The sequence below is a fragment of the Dipodomys spectabilis genome, unplaced genomic scaffold, assembly GCF_019054845.1.
Source record: "Dipodomys spectabilis isolate Male_0828 unplaced genomic scaffold, ASM1905484v1 ptg000349l, whole genome shotgun sequence".
In the NCBI taxonomy this organism is placed as follows: Eukaryota; Metazoa; Chordata; class Mammalia; order Rodentia; family Heteromyidae; genus Dipodomys; species Dipodomys spectabilis.
In genome coordinates this window covers 2,092,017-2,100,853 of record NW_024871026.1, presented here as the reverse complement: position 1 = coordinate 2,100,853, position 8,837 = coordinate 2,092,017, and positions in this window count along the sequence as shown.

Here is an 8,837-nt window from a genome sequence, read left to right as displayed (position 1 = left end):
ATGTGAGCCATACTTTAGAGAGGGAGGCAGCCGCTGTGCCCACTGTCCTAAGATTTACATTTCTGACCTGCGGTGGACTCTTCTGGAAAGGAGGGATTTTCTATGTCCCATATCCTTTACCTCTTGGTTCTTCTCACCAGAGACATGGCACCAGTCTGTGATAGCATAATTCTTTGGAAATAGTAAGACAAAACCCAATAAAGGAAGCAGAAGGAAATATATGTGGTTCTGTGGGAAAATAAAAAATTCATAGTGATGCAAAACTTATGGGGATAAAGCTTCCATTATCAGAGGCCATGAAGGTCAATCCATCATAGTAGTTCTTCATGTTTCTGTGTAACATTTATCTTTATGTCATTCTAATGGACATGTGGTCCTATTGACTACCAGGAATCACTGGAAGTCCAGGGGACATTTGGTGCATGGGTGGAGGGGTGATCCTAGAGGCCCTTATTGGCACTGACAGGCGAGGAATGAGGGCAAGTGGCCAAAAAGAAGGCAGCAGTAGTTGCAGGAGAAGCTTCAGTAGTGGCAACAGTTGCAGAATGAAATCCGAGGGGCTGTAGAATGGTCACTGCAATCTTTGGAACTCATGCTTTCATGGAGAGCTCCATGAGAATGCACAGAGCAGGGAAAAGTGGGGCCTACTGAGGCCAACCTCCAGACAGCTGTGGCCCTGAAAACTGAGGATTGACAGCTGAGGGTGGTAAGTGCAGAGCCCAGTTGATTCTTTTCCCCATCTGAGCTGCCTTCCTACCATCACCCACACACCTCACTTCCTCTATAGCAAGATTACAGGTAAGAGGCACCCCACTCAGTTTAGACGAGATTTTGCAGTGGGCCCTTATTTACCTCTCCCTCTTCAAGAGGCTATCGCTGGAGCAGTCCTTGGAAAGTCACATGCAAAACCAATAGGCACACAAAGGACGCAAGTGCTGCTAGAGAGAAGCAAGAGAGTCTGAGACCATTGGAATGTGGTGATGGAGGTGTGGTTCTGTTGGTAGACAGATAGCCAATGAACCAAAGTGGCAGGTCCTGAGTTCGAGTCCCCGTCTAGCAAGAAGAAAGAGAAAGAAAGATACCTTTATGGCATTTTTACATTTGACATTCCTTCTGTATTCTCACTAAATACATTTCTATATACCAGTGTGTAATAAATTTATTCTTTTTTGTTTGGATTAGGCTACATTTTTACATTACTGGATTTAGTAACCCAGGACCTCATCAGTCCTATTCCCACCCATTTTTCTGTTGTTTCTTTCTTTGTTCGTTTTTGTTTTTGTCTATTCTGAGAGCTTAAAGTCCAGACCAGAGTTCTGTCCATGGTCTCTTTTGGCCACATCTTTACTTTTTGCATTTGTGGCTTTATTGTAGTCTTAGAACCTCATGCACTTTCCTGCCAGGACTGACTTCCAAAGGTGGTCCTCAGATCTCACCCTACAGACTTGCCTGAATTATAGCCATGAGCCAGCAGCATTTGAATTCTACTAACATTTATGTTGCTGATCTTCATATTATTTCCCCAAAACTTGGCTGCTCCTGCTGCCTTGTAAGCAATGTCCTTCTGTTCTCACCTTAAAAACAGGGGTCTTAGGTTCCAGCCACCAGCCTGCTGCTTAAGATATGTTTCATCTTCTTTTCCTTTTTCCTTGTTTGTTGTTGATTTATTAGAAATTAAACTTATTCTTTGCTTAGTTTTAAAGTACCTTAATTGAAATTTATTATTATATGATATGATGCTATAAATTATATGTAATTTTAATATGTTGATGAATTCCCATAGATTCACAGGCATCAAAAACCAGATACAAAGTATTTTCTTCACCCTTAAAAAATAAGCCAGCCTCTGTTTCCTTAGAAGTTGTGCAGAGACTCTTTCTGGACAATATCCTATACTTGTATCCAATATCATGCGACAGAACAGACAAAAGCAATGTCTTGTTATTCTGTTATTCTCAGAGAATAAAATGCTATTCAAAAAGCTTTGAAAATTTGTTTCCTCATGTTATTTATAATGTGTGGGAGCTTAATGACAGACATTACTATTTCCTGTAGACAATTATATGCTATAGCTTGTTTTATTTTTGTTGTGGGGGGGTCCTTGTACTAGCGTTTCAAATCAGGACCTGGTAATGTCCCTTATGTTTATTGCTCAGGGCTAGGACTCTTCCACTTGTGCTACCTCTCTTGTTTCTGGCTGTTTATTGGTTAACTGGAAATAAGACTGGGTAGGTGATGGAGGAGGATATGACTATGATACATTGTATCCATGTGTGGATATCTAGTAATTAATATTTTTTATAATTTATATAATTAATATTTGCTAATAAAAAGAAAGATAATTGGAGGTCTAATTACTCAAAGGAATCCTCTTGCATTTGACTTCCTAGAAAAAAATTATCATTTTCCTTGCTTTGCCTTTATTTTTGTTGCTAGCATTGGGGGATTGAACAAAGGGCTTCGGTGCTGACCCTTATCTCTTTGCTTTATGGACAGTGCTCTACCACTTCAGCCACAGCTCTAGTCCCAGACTTCTGCTAGTTAATTTGAAGAAAGGAGTCTCTCAGATTTTTCTGCTTAGTCTTGCTCTGAACCCCAATACTCAGATCACAGCATCCTGAGTGGCTAGGTTTACAGGTGAGAACTCCTACTTGGAAGCCCTGGTGTAACATTTCATTTTTATTTTTGAGAATGTGAAGGTTTCTGACATACTAGTTTGTTATTCAAAAACTTGTTCTGTGCAAGATATTATGGTGCATGCTTGTAATCACAACATGCAGAAAATGAAGCCAGGAAGATTTAGTTTGAAGCCAGCCTAAGGGAAAGTGTGAGAGACACTTTTTTCCAAAAATAAAATAAAAAACAAATAATTTTGCAATTAGGCAAATTTTCTCCATTTAAGGATCGCAACTTTTAAGTTTCATTTCATGCCTACAATACTAGATACTCAGGAAGTTGAGATCTGTTGATCCCTCAATATTCAAAGCCATCTGGGGCAGAAAAGCCAACCAGATTCTTTCTCCAAATAACAACTAAAAGCCTCAAGTTGTAGAATGCCAGAGTTGTGGGGATAGGCAATGAGAGCTTGAAGCCAAGTGGCTAAGCACTACTAATGAAACACAGAAAAATTAAATAAATGAGAGAAATTCACAAGAATTCTCTCCAGCTCCTCAGAGAAAAACAGAATGAACTTTGTAAAAACAAGAGACGTCTCTGGAGAAGAAATAAGAATGACCAATAGACAGTTGAAGAAATGTTCAACATTGCTGGTCATAAAAGAAATGCAAATCAACAGAATAAGCTTTCTGATGGTGTCTTCTAAATGTTGAATAAATCTATCACATTTCTTGGATTTGTCTTGAAAAGTTGTCTGTTCTTTCTCTATAATATCTAGGCTGTCTTCAATCCCAGGGTTCTATCTTCTGCATGCTCTAACCTATTGTCAAGACTTTCTACTTTGTTTACTTTTTTATTTCTTATCCTTCTAATTAGTCGGCTTTGGTGGCTTCAAATTCTTTCTTGGAGTTTTGTTTTAGATCTTGTACAAACTTCTTTACTTCCTTAATTTGGCTTTCAGAGTTCATTCTCAAATCCCTTACTTGATTAACTATGATTTCATTGGACTCCCTTTCCTTCTGTTGAGTTTCATTCAGCATTTCCTTTGTGGCCTCCCTAGATTCCTTTTCCTGTCTGTTTATGGATTCTATGAATGCCTCAATTGATCTTTGTCTATTCCCATCCCACTCATGCAATTCCTGCATTAATGTTTTATTAGCTTCCTCATGCTCATGAAATTCCTGTATTAATCTTTGTTTATTCTCAGTGTGCTCTGGCAATTCCTGTCAGAAATGACACCATCCCTTTGTTAGGAAATGGAAAGACATGGAAAAAATTATAGTAAGTGTAGTGAGACAAAGAAACATAGGTCCCATGGTTTTCTTAATTTGTAATAACTAGTATAAGTCTAGGGCAAGTAGAAAAGTTCAAAAACTATGTACATATGACAATAAAAGATGTTGTTAAACGAAATGAAGCCAAAGACAGGGACACAAGTGGTTTATTTTTTCTTGCTATGGTTTTAACGTATTTATAATGTACTATGTGATTTTTTGTTTCTTTGATGACTTCCTCCCCCACTGTATAACCCCTGTTTTCACTGTGTTTTATTTCAGTGCCCTGCGTCTTGTATATACATTTTTCTAATTTGAGGAAGGGAAGGGAAAAAACAAAATGTTTAAATAGGGATACCAATTGACCCATTGTAAAAATGAGATGATGATAACGAACTTTACAACTTTAGCAATGGGGAGGAGGGGAGTAGTATGGGAAGTGAGGAAGGAAGGGATGGTAGGACAAAAACAAAGGAGGCAACAATGCTCAATAGGAAATGTGCTCATTACCTTAATCATGTAACTGTTACTCCCTGTACAATATTTTTACCATAGAAAACGTATTTTTAAAAAAAGAAACGCAAATCAAAACCAAAACCACCTTTAGATTCCACCTCACGTCAGTTAGAATGACCATTATCCAGAGAATAATAATAATAACAGATGCTGACAGAGTTGTGGCTAGATGGGAACACTACTATACTGTTGGTAGGAATGTAAGCTGGTTCAACCATTCTGGAAGACTGTATGGAGGTTCCTAAAAAGACTAAATATAGAACTCCCTTAAGATGCAACAATCCCACTCCTCAGTATTTATCCCAATGATCTCAAACTAGGCCACACTAAAGCTACCAGCACAACAATGTTCGTAGCAGAATTGTTTACCAAAGCTAAGATATGGAACCAACTCACATGCCCCTCAATAGATGAATGAGAGCTGGAAAGGTGGCTCAGTGGTAGGGCGTTTGCCTTGCATGCATGAGGCCCTGGGTGTGATTCCTCAGCACCACATAAGCGAAAAGAAAAAAGCTTCAAGTGGCGCTGTGGCTCAAGTGGTAGAGTGCTAGCCTTGAGCTGAAGAGCTGAGGGACAGCACCCAGGCCCAGAGTTCAGGCCCCACGACCGGACCCCCCCCCCAAAAAAAAACAGATGAATGATAGAGAAAATATGGTCTATTTACACAATGGAATTTTATGCTTCTATCAGAAAGAATGGCATTGTCCCTTTTGTAAGGAAATGGAAAGACTTGGAAAAAAATCCTATTAAGTGAAGTAAGTCAGGCCCAAAGAAACATAGGCTCTGTGATTTCTCTCATTTGCAATGATTAGTGTTAGCCTAAGTTAGTCCTAGCAGAGGATCATAATAGCTCAAGAAGTATGAACATATGACCACATAAAATGATGCTAAATTAAATGAATGCCAACACATTGAAACAGTAGTTCTTTGTTTTATTTGTCAACCTTGATGTAGCCAATGTACTATAGCTAGTTCTTTCTTCTTTTATTATTTCCTTTTTTCTTTTTCATTGGCTATATCCCTGGCAATTTCTGTCTTTGAATCTGGTACTCTCCATCTTGTATATGTATTTGTCTGATTTGGGGAACAGAAGGGAAATAACAAAATGCTGAAAGAAGTACAAAAGATGTCATATTACAACAATGATACTCACAAGACACTATATTGGAAATGAACTTAATAAGTTTGTGTCGGCGGGCAAGGATGGGGGCTGGAGTGGGAGGAGGGAAGGCATAGAGGGAGAAAATCAATGAATTGTGTAACAATGTTCAATGAGAAATGTATCTTACTCATGCATATTAACCCCTCTGTACAGCATCTTTACAATAAAACAGAATTTTAAAACATATAAAAATTAAAAAATATATGAAAACTCTAGCTAAATACCTAGTGTATGTTTAAAACAAGCAGGAATGTTCAAAAGCTATGTACATATGACCGTATAAGATGACAGTAAGTGAAATGAACCCCCAGACAAGAACACGCATTTTTTCGTTGCTTGCTACAGTTTTTTTTAATGTATTTATAATGTATTATGTGATTTTTTTTCCTTTGGTATGTTCCTCCCCCACGCTATAATACATGTTTGCACTGGGTTTGATTCTCGTGCCCTGCATCTTATATATACATTTTTCTATTTGGGGGAGGGGAAAGGAAAAAAACAAAATGTTTGAATAGGGATATGAGGTTGACCCATTGTAACAATGAGATGTACAAGACACTATGTTGAAAAGGAACTTTACAACTTGTGGTGGGAAAGGAGAGAGTATTTGGGGAGGTGGAGAGGGAAAGGATGGTAGGGGAAAAACAAAGGACGAGGTAACAGTGCCTGATAGTATATGTACACATTACCTCACTCATGTAACTGAAACCCCTCTCTACAGATTTTTTTCAAATAAAAATGTATTTTTAAAAACTCAAGCTTGGGCTTCACTTCACCTAATATCAACTTACCTGACCGTTTCTGCTTGTGTCAGACATATACTAGTTATTGCAAATAAGGGAAACCCTGGGACCTATGTTTCTTTGGGCCTGGCTTACTTCACTTAATATCATTTTTTCCAAGATGATTTCTTTGTTGCTTTGTATGTCCCTCCCCCATGGTACAACCCCTGTTTTCACTGTGTTTGATGTTGGTATAATTTTTGGAGGGGAAAGAAAAATCACATTGTTTAAATAGGGATACAGGTGGACCCATTGCAACAATGAGATGTAAAAGACATTATGTTGAAAAATGAACTTTACAATTTTGGCCGGAGGGGGGGGGGGTCGCGCTGGTGATGGGAAGGGATGGAAAGGGGAAACAAAGGAGGAAGAAACATTGCTTGATAAGAAATGTACTCATGCAGGGAGCCAGTAGCACAAGTCTGTAATCCTAGTTACTCAGGAGGCTGAGAACTGAGGAAGTCCGTGAGACTCTTATCCCCAAAAAGCCACCAGGAAACCGGGAGTGGTGCTGTGGCTCAAGCAGTAGAGAGCTTGCCTTGAGCTGAAGAGCTGAGGGATAGGGTCAAAGCCCAGAGTTCAAGCCCCACGATTGAAAAAAAAAGGAAAAAAAAAAGAAATGTACTGATTACCATGCCCATGTAATTGTAACCCATCTGTATGGTATTTTCACAATAAAACAACAACAACAAAAAACAACAACAACAGCAACAAAAAAATACCCAGCTGAGTTCATGTGAAAGAGTTCTTTAGGACTTTCAAGAAGCTAGTACCAAATGCATATAACCACAATTGAGTGATAAAGAGAAATGTAACTATTTATTTGTATATATTTTTATTGTAAAAATACTGTACAGAGGGATTACAGTTACTTCAGTAATGTAATGAGCACATTTCCCATCAAGTGCTATTACCTCCTCCTTTGTTTTTCTCTTGCCACCTTCCTTCCTCACTTCCCAACTCCTCTCCCACCACCCCTGAAGATATAAAGTTCGTTTTCAACATAGTGTTGAGTACATTTAATTGTTACAGTGGGTCAACCTATATCCTTTGTTCATAATTTTGTTATTTTCCTTCCCCTCCCCAAATGTGAAAAAAATGTATATACAAGATGCCCACATAAAAATGCAGGACTTGGAGTCCTAATATCTGATGAAATAGATTTTAAATTAAAATTATCTAGGAGAGTTAAAGAAGGTCAAAACATACTAATAAAATGATCTCTCCTTCAGGAAGATATTACAATTCTAAATATTCACCACACAATGGAGCAAACAAATTTACCCAAGTATCTTTTTTATATGAATAAATAAAAATTTCTTTTTGTTTCTGTTAACTTAGAACTCATCTTTTTTTATCTGTGTTGTTCCCAAGTCAGACTAATCTCTTGTCCTTAGATTTCTTTGGTATAGTTTGGGTGGGTAATCTGAGATATAAGCAGTATTCTTTGTTCAATTTGGAGATCTAGCACACTGGCACTACTCCCTGAATAAGAAGTTGAACTGAATTGCCCCGGAAAGTTTCTGTGGCTTCTCTTAGCTCATTGAGGAAGTTAGGAATTTGAGAAAGTGACTGTTAAATAAATGTTTCTTAATAATAAGCATTATTGGTAGAATTTGCAAACATATTTGGGTAATAATAGAATAGAAAAAATGTTAAGTTTGCTATATTCTTATCACTACATATCTTTTTGTCTAAGTATAAAGCCCAGACTTACCCTAAGGGTCTAGAATAAGCAAAATGGCTTCTAGAGCCCAGATAATTTCTTTCAACAGAAGATGACAGTAGCAGAAGAAAAACGTGCATAACTGGCAGAAAGAAGACTGAATTTGATATCTCCTTAATTCTTATGTTCGAATGCTCAATGAGGAACCCTTAGGACTGTGGACAGCTTAGGGACCTAACAGTTCCTGTTTCATGCGATCATAGAAAGCAAACATCGGTTTCGCATCCAGATGTGGGTGCCATGCCTGACTGGTGACCTTGGCTGTGTGTACTGAGAAGGTCCATCAGGGCTCTGTCATGGTCACTGGAGACTCAGGATTGCTAAGAGAAGGACATAGAAGGAGGTGGTAAAAAGGCCTGAGTCAAGGTTTTGTCACATCTAAATGATTTGTAACAGGCACTACTGTCTTCTGGCTAAGAATGTGGGTATATCATCAGGGTGTGGTACACAAATTTATCATGACAAGTTTTAGCTTGCACCATTTCCTATGAAAGCCAACAAGAGATAATTAATGCACTCAGGACATATTCCTATCAATATTTAGTATGTAAAAGCTGTAAAATCAAGTTCATCATGAGAAAAAAACAAGATGAAAGCCAAATTGCAGGAACATCTACAAAAAATGTTGTTCTGTACACATTAAGTGTGACAAAGTATTAAAACTTAATGAAGCTGGGAAAGTTAATTTCATTTGTACTACTGTTGCAACTTTCTTTTAAATTTCAACTACTTAACATAAAGAAGGTAGGCCAAGCACCACC